Here is an 8,939-nt window from a genome sequence, read left to right on the forward strand (position 1 = left end):
TTATTGAGGCTGGTTTTCTGGCTTGATATATGGTCTATTCTGGAAGTGTTCAGTATGCACTTGAGAAAAATGTGTAATCTGAACTTTTGGGATGAAATGTTCTAAAAATACCTATTAAGTTCATTTGGTCTGATGTGGCTTTTCAAGCCACTATTTTCTTATTAATTTTCTGTCTGGATGAATTATTCATTGAGGCAAGCAGAGTAATGAAGTTCTCAATTATGTCTATCTACGGCCATGCTACCCTGAACAAGCCCGATCCCATCTGATCTCAGAAGCTAAGCAGGATCGGGCCTGGTTAGTACTTGGATGGGAGACCACCTAGGGAAACCAGGTGCTGTAGGCATAAAAAATAAAAAAATAAGGGATTGTAAGCTGACAAGGTCTTTGCAATCTGTGAGGTCAACCACGGGTGGCCTCGCCTAAAAAAATAAATCAATAAAAATAAAAGTTCTCAATTATTATTGTATCACTGTTAATTTCTGCCTTTATGTCCTCTAAAGTTGCTGCTGAGAAATCAGCTGATAGCCTTATGGGGTTTCCCTTGTATGTAACTTGTTTCCTTCTTTGCTTTATATACTTGAGTGACCCTATGTTGGGTGTGTAGATATTTAAAATTGTTATATACTCTTCCTAGATTGACCCCTTTATAATTATGCAATGTCCTTATTTGTCTCTTTTAATAGTCTATTTTGTTTTAAAGTCTGTTATTGTCTGATATGAGTATTGCTACCCCAGCTTTTTAAAAATTTCTATTTGCGTGGAATATTTTTTCTATATCTTCATTTTCAGTCTGTGTATGTCTTTCAATCTAAAGTGAATCTCTATGGGTAGCATAGAGAAGGGTCTTGTTTATTTTCTTTCTTTCTTTTTTTTTTTTCCATTCTGCCATCCTATGTCTTCTGATTGGAATGTTTAGTCCATTTAAATTTAAAGTAATTATTGATAGGTATGTGCTTAGTGCTTATTGCCATTTTGTTAATTGCTTTTTGTTGTTGTTTCTTATTGTTGTTCTCTTCCCCCTCCCCCTCATTTTCTCTTGGTCTTCTCTTTCCTTTTGATTTGCTATTTTTTTTTAAACAGTTTGATTGGGTTCCTCTCTTTTTATTTTTTGTGTGTTTTTTGTACGTTTTTGTTCTGGTTCCCATGAGGTTCATATGTATTCACTTATATCTCTAGCAGTTTATTTATTTTGTATTTTTTAATTTAAGTATAGTTGATATACAGTGTTACATTAGTTATGTTAATTTCTGGTGTACAATATAGTGATTTGACATTGTTATACTTTACAGTGAGATCACCCTACTAATTCTAGTAATTATGTGTCACCATGCAAACTTACCACAATATTATTGACTATATTCTCCTTTTCCTTTCTTGGAACTAGAACAGATAATCCTAAAATTTATATGGAACCACAAAAGACTATGAATAGCCAAAGCAATCTTGAGAAAAAAGAACGAAGAAGGAGATATCATGCTCCCTGATTTAAACTATATACTACAAAGCTATAATAATCTAAACAGTATGGTACTGGCACAAAACCGGACACATAAATCAATGGAACAAAATAGAGAGCCCAGAAATAAACTCTTATTTATATGGTCAGTTAATCTACAACAAAGGAGGCAAGGATATACAATGGAGAAATGACAGTCTCTCCAACAAGTGGTGATAGGAGAACTGAACAGATAAATATAGCAGTCTATTTTAAACTAATATTCATTTAAGTTCGAAGGAATTCTAAAAACACTACATTTTTCCCCCCATACTCTATGTTTTTGACATCATCTTTTATCTTTTTGTGTTGTGTGTCCCCTATTTATTGTCATTATTGTTAATTTTGCTACTTTTATCTTTTAACCTTTATATTAGCTTTGTAAATATGTGATTCGCTGTATATATTATATATTTGCCTTTACTGGTGAAAATTTTTTTTCCCTGTATTTTCTTATTTCTATAATGGCCTCTTTTCTTCATAAAATAAGACCCTTTAACATTTCTCATAAAGCCAATTTAGTGATGGTGAACTTTATCTTTTGCTTGTCTGGGAAACTCTTTATTTCTTCTTTAATTCTGAATGATAACCTTGCCAGGTAGAATATTCTAAGTTGTATATTCTTTTCTTTCAGTACTTTAAATATTTCCTGGCACTGTCTCTGGCCTCTAAAGTTCGTGGTGAGAAATCAGCTGATAGCCTTATGGGGTTTCCCTTGTATGGGACTTGTTTCTTTCTTGCTGCATTTAGATTACCACTTTATCCTTAACTTTTGCCATTTTCACTAAAATATATCTTGGTGTCAGGCCTCTTTTGGTTCATCTTGTTTGGAAATCCCTGTGCTTCGTTGAACTGGATGTCTGTTTTCTTCTACAGCTTAGAAAATTTTTCAGCCAATATTTCTTCAAATACACTTTTCTTCCCCTTTCTCTCTCTCTTCTCCTTCTGCAGTCTCTCTAATATTGATGTTATAGCAGGTGCCCCTTATACTATCCTTATTTTTTAAAATTCTTTTCTCATTTTGCTGTTTTAATTAGGTGATTTTCACTATTCTGACTTCTAGGTCACTAATCTGTTATTTTGTATTAACCGACATGCTGTCGATTCCTTATAATATATTCTTTATTTCAGCTATATTTTTTTTCCTTATTACATTTTTCATCTCTTTCTAAAATTGTTCTCTGAATTCTTCTATACTTTCAGTTTTTTTGAGCATCCTTATGACCATTTCTTTGAATTCTTTATTAGGGAAATTACTTATCTTCACTTCATTAGAATTTTTCTCCAGATTTTGTTGTTGTTGTTGTTGTTGCTGTTCCTTCATTTGGAGCATATTCTTCTGTCTCCCCATTTTATTAGACTTTCTATGTTTGTTCCTATCAGTTAGATGAAATAGCTCTCTCTCTCAATTTTGAAAATGTGGCTTCTGTGTAGATTGTTTTGACAGGTTGGTTGTAGTGGGGCCGGGTTTGTGCAGGGCCTGGTGTGCCCCCTGGCTACAAGAAGTCAGTTCTGAGTTGGGAAGCCTGGTGTGTGCATGCTTCCTTGTCCTTCTGATCTGGGTAGGGCTATCCAGTGTGGGGAGGGCTGCCCAGTGCACCAGTGGTCTACACACTTTAAAAAAGTATCAAGGTAATAAGGGATACCTAAAGAACTGTTCCAGAGTAAAGGAGAATGAAGAGACGTGATTACTATGTGTCGGTGTGATTCTGGATTAAATTCTGGACCAAATCATTGTTTTTCTTCTTTCTTTTACTATGTAGAATATTAGTTAAATAATTGTTGGTATTTGCATAAGACATATTGAATCAATGCTAATTTTCTGACTTTTATAATTATATTGAATTATATCAGAAAATGTCACTGCTTTCAGGAAACATTTTGAAGTATTTAGAAGTAAAGTGGCATTGTGCTTAAAACCCTCTTTCAAGCATTTCAAGTAAAAAATAGAGAATAATAAAGTAAATGTGTAAAGGTTAACATTTTGAGAACCTGTGAAAAGCAATAAACAGGAAGTCTTAGGGCTATTTTTGCTTTGCTTTTTTATAATTTCAAAATTATTTCAAGATAATAATAGCTATTGTTTACTTGAGCATCAGCTTTACACTTAAATGGATGACTTTAAGGTCACTTAAAATGGATGACTTTAAGGTCACTTAAAGTTTTATGTTATTTCTCATTAAATGAAAATGAAAAATTTCTTTTTACATATTAAAATTCTATAGTTTCCCATTTCCTTTTGCTGCCTATCCTTCCCCATCATAACTTTATGAATAAAAAAAGTATGAAGTATTTTATGGTTTGATGAAGAAAAAGAATATAATAAATTACATACTTCACATCTGTACATTCTACATACTTTACAAATATATTGCATACATAATTATATGTATTGTATATATGTGTATACATTATGTCCAAAATTCTTGTGCACACACACACATGTGCTCACGTGTACTTCTTAGCTAAATTAAAAAAGGAGAAATCTAAACGGATGTCTAATTTAGGTAATATATAGTTAATGATTTCAGGAAAATAATCAATATACAATTGTAGTTGATTAATTAAGAAAATAGAGAATAGTAAAAAATGACTAAAGAATAAAGAGGAGGTTTTTTTACTTTCATCATTAATGAACCATAGTTCTATTATTAAAGCAAAACAGATTTTAGAGACTCACATCTTGTTTTCATATGATCATTTAAGCAGCATAATAACGTCTTTTGAAAATTAGTACTCTTACATTATGCTTTCCCTTTAGTAAAACAGTATATTAAAATAAGAATGGTAGAATTTGTACTCAGAAAATTAGACTACAATTTAATATGTACCAAATACATGCCAGGAAAATAAGAGTATATACCTGGTAGACTACAAACCTTTCTGGAGGAACAGAAAAGTCTATCAAAGGTATTTCATCTTGTGTATTAGCCTAGGATGCTACTTTTCCAGACCAACTGATGTTTCGAGAATTTAAGAATATAACATCAATTAGAAAAACATTTACATTGTTTCAAATGCCCACATTTCTCTAGGGTACCACAACATATAAATTGCTAAGTCCTATTTTCATCTCAGCATGGATTACATATGAAAGGCAACATTTAAAAAAATGAACTGAATCAATGTAATTGAGTAGGTATGTGTATCTTTGTGCATGCATACATGTATGTGTGTTATATATCTTTGATTCAGTATAAGATAAAATAATTTATAGCAGTGAATAACTTTTTGCAATGTCAGTCTTGAAAAACACAATTACTCAGGCTGTGCTCAAAACAAAGATGAATAGTAGATACAGACATTTACATATTCTTTCACATGGCAAGTAATTTATCCAAACTTTCTAAGAATTTAAAAATTATGCCAATATAGTATGCTTCATTACATAGTCAAAGGATGTCATCTAAAAATAAAAATAAGTTATATGATGATTAATATATATGAAAATCTGCTGAAGAAGACATTATATCCTGCCCTACAGGAAAGCAGAAAGAAAAAGGAAATCCCTAACTTCAACTGCTTCCATTCTAGTGAAATAAAGATATATGGCATTAGTATAAGCACACAGTCTTCTCCTTTAATTCAACTGTATTATTAGGTACTGATTTACCACCCTATTGTCTAATAGAGGTCAGAGTCCACACCTTGTGGGTGAAAGATACATATAAGATAAGGTGGGGTAAGTGGATGTAGGGGAAGAAACCTATGAAGAATTTGAGAATTGCTGATGTACAGCTTTCAACTGAAAAATTCACAGCCTATCTTGGATAAACTGTTTAAATTGCCCATTTGCTTGGATCTCAGCATACAATATCTCACAATTGCTTTATCCCAACTATACTATGTACTTGTGGGGATGTGAGGCAAATCACTTAACCTCTCTCTGAACCTCAGTTTTCACATCAGTGAATTGGGATAGAATGATCTCAATCTCATAGGCTGCAATTGGAGCTAATATCTAACACACAATACAGAAAATGTACTCAGAAGGATACTGGCAAATAATACATTTGCCTCTTTTCTCATTTATCACACACAAAAAAACAATAAATGTATAAAATATATGTGCACCCACACACAAACACACATGCCAAGTTGCTTTTAGATCCTTGAATTTATAAGATAATGCTTGGTAATTATCATTATCTGTATTAATGTATATCACTTCAATACATCATTTCCAAATCATATTCAGATCCCTGTCAGGTAAGTGGGTAGGAATGAACAAATGAAGGGAATAGTTATTCCTTCTGGGCATAGTAGGGGAAGGAGACCTCAGATTTTCTTTGAATTCTAGAATGAAAAAAACACTAATTACAGGATTGCAAAAAATAAAAAATTGTATAAGTAGGCATTATCTTTAATGAATTAAATGCCTGAAAAATAAGTGCAGTATCCAGCTTTGATGCATTGACAAATGGTTTGAATAAGTACTGAGAAAAGTAAATGGAAGACAACCTAAAAAGAATGCAAGAACTCAAAGCCACAAACACCTGTTGACTACTCTGAGCATCTTCAGTGCTGATTGTGTCATTTGGTTTGGCACTCTTTGAATACATGGCACTGAAATTGTTTCCTGCCAAATGATTTAGTTAAATGAGTGTACTGTGTTTTCTATCCCAATTAAAAGCAAAGGGTTGGTGGCATTTTAATATCCTTAAGGAACACTTCCTTTTTTACTTAAATACCTAAAATTGAATCCTGTCTTTCTCTACTCAAAGAAAAAAAAAGGAAGAAAAAAAGAAGAAAACCTCAAATGCAATATCTTAGGCCAACACCTTCACTTCCTTTTTCCCTCTGACCACCTGCATGACCTATTTTCTTATTATTGACTACTTGTTACTCAGTTAAGGAGGATTGTTAGCAGTGCATCCCAGGAACACTTCGTTCTATTTAAAACAAAAGCCTACTGTTGAATTCAGTGTCGGAGCCAGGGTTTATAGCATTGAAGAATTGCCTTGATAAATGGCCCTGACATTACAGTTTCCACGACTCCATCTTCAATGTCATCACAACACTGCGTAAGTGTTAAAGTATGGCCATTGCTGCCTCCCCAAAACATATTAACTTGATGCTTACTCTATCTCTGAATCCCATAGGCACAATAAATGGAGAAAATAACACATTTACAAACTGATAAAACCGAGCAAAGCTAGTAAAATCAGACACTTTATAGCTTGGCTAATCGTGTCCTTTGAAGGGCATCAAATAACACATCATGTACTGCTCAGGGGGAAATCAAATTAGATGCAGCAGTGTCCCTTCAGAACTAACACATTTGAATAGACAGAATCTATTGTAACTAATCAACTTGTATTGTAGATGGTTTATCGTTAATACAATGGTTGTGTTAACTAAGTATTATGAAGTTTTGGTATGAAAAGGAAGAAAAATATTCCTTAAACTTCTGCTCAGTTTCCATTCTGAATGTTTCTTTGTTTTTTTCATTTTTTTGTTTTTATTTTTAATAAATGTGTGTCATAGTGTGGTATATATTCCTTGCAAATGGTGTTCAAAAATCACTTAGTCTATAAAGAATTGACAGAGACTTAGTTTTCTGAGACACTTTTCCTTCCATTTACTCCTCTTCATATCCCTGACTCCAAATGATCACCCTATCATTGGCTTAGGAAAACATACAGGAATGTTTGGAACAAATAGAGTAAAGTTATCTTGCTCCAGCATTAGTTCTGTCTTAAAGTCTATGAAGGGAAAGCATTCTTTGTTCTTCTCCAAATTCTTGAATTCAGAGTCAATATTCTTTTAATTATGTGCATGTATTTTCCATCAAAGCTTTAAATTACATGGAAAAGAATTAAAATGCCTTTTTACAGAGAAGGTCATTAAGAACCCATAATACTAAAAGTTACTCCTGGAAAGTCAGGTCATTAGAGCACAGAAAGATCTGGGAGTAAAGATCTTAGAGACATTAACGTTCTAAGGCAGGGGACAACAATCTATGCCCTCTTAACCAAATCTGTCTCACATGCTTTTTTAAATAAAGTTTTATTGGATACAGCCACACTTAATTTTTTTAATGTCGTCTGCATAGGGCTGCTTTCACGGTAGTTATAACAGAGACTGTGTAGCCCACATAATCAAAAATATTTAGTCTACAGTCATGCCACCCTGAACAAGCCCAATCCTGTCTGATCTTGGAAGCTAAGCAGAGTTGGGCCTGGTTAGTACTTGGATGGGAGACCACCTTGGAAGACCAGGTTCTGTAGGTGTAAAAAATAAAAAATAAGGAATTGTAAGGTAACAAGATCCTTGCAATCTATGAGGTCAACCAATGATTGCCTTGCCTAAAAAAATAAAAAATTTTAAAACATAAAAAATATTTAATATCTGACGAACTATAGAAAAAAAATATACTGACCTCAATTTTAAGGACATGTCTCTATAGACCTTATTAAAGGAAAAAGAATGAAAGAAGATGAAGAATAAGATTCTTAGTGAGAATAAGACCTATATATTTAAGTGAAATCAAATAAAATACTTGTCACAAAAAGTCTAGCAACCAATGAGTTGTATTGATATGAATAAATGACTTAATAAATGAACAGAGATGGAGAGAATAGACAAATTTCTCTTCTTCAGAAGAATTCCAAATAGTTTATGTAGATACTCTGCCCTAAAAGAGGTGGGGCGCTTAATTTTCATTCCTCAAACATGAGCCATATATAGAGACTTCCTTCCAAAGAGTATAGCATTGGAAGGAGGGGGGAAAAAAAAAGAGTAACTTTACAGTGAGAAACCTAATAAACACTGCTTCATCCAGGTGATGAAGGTCAATATAAACAGTGCCAAGTCTTGTTGATAGTATGTATCATTGATGTAATGTAAGCAAAATAACACTTACCTCTATGATCTTCCTCTCAAAAATACATAAGGCCAGTCTAATCATGAGAAAAACATCAAAGAAATCCCAACTATAGGACTAACTACAAAATACATGACCAGTATGCCTCAAAACTGTCAAGATCATTAAAAACAAGAAAAGTCTCAGAAACTGTCACAGTCATGTGGAGCCAAAGGAGACATGACAGCTCATGTAATTTGGTATCCTGGATAGCATCCTGGAATAGAAAAAGGATGAACCATGAAATTAGGAAAATGGAATAAAGTATGGACTTTACTTAATAATAAATATGTCAATATTGATTTATTAATTGTAACATTTCATACCTATGTAAGATGCTACTAAGAGAGGAAACCGCATGTTACATATATGGGAAGTCCGTACTATCTTTGTAATTTTTCTATAAATCTAAACATTGCTAAAATTAAAAAGCTAATTTTTAAATCTCTGAGAACTATATTATTATAATATTTGATCATTTTCTAGATCTAAACCCATTAAAAACTCAAACCTCTCAAGCATAAGGAAGATTGTAAAGAAAGTGCTAATTAGGACTAGCACACAATCTCATAACTG

The 8,939-nt window shown here is 32.8% G+C and overlaps 2 pseudogenes; both read left to right on the plus strand.

Moving 5' to 3' along the window:
* The first annotated feature begins 227 nt into the window (after window positions 1-227).
* Window positions 228-346, plus strand: LOC112475571 (annotated as a pseudogene).
* A 7,266-nt stretch (window positions 347-7,612) lies between these two features.
* On the plus strand, window positions 7,613-7,731 carry LOC112475567 (annotated as a pseudogene).
* Window positions 7,732-8,939: the final 1,208 nt, after the last annotated feature.

This window comes from Pteropus alecto, unplaced genomic scaffold, assembly GCF_000325575.1.
Source record: "Pteropus alecto unplaced genomic scaffold, ASM32557v1 scaffold171, whole genome shotgun sequence".
Classification (NCBI taxonomy): Eukaryota; Metazoa; Chordata; class Mammalia; order Chiroptera; family Pteropodidae; genus Pteropus; species Pteropus alecto.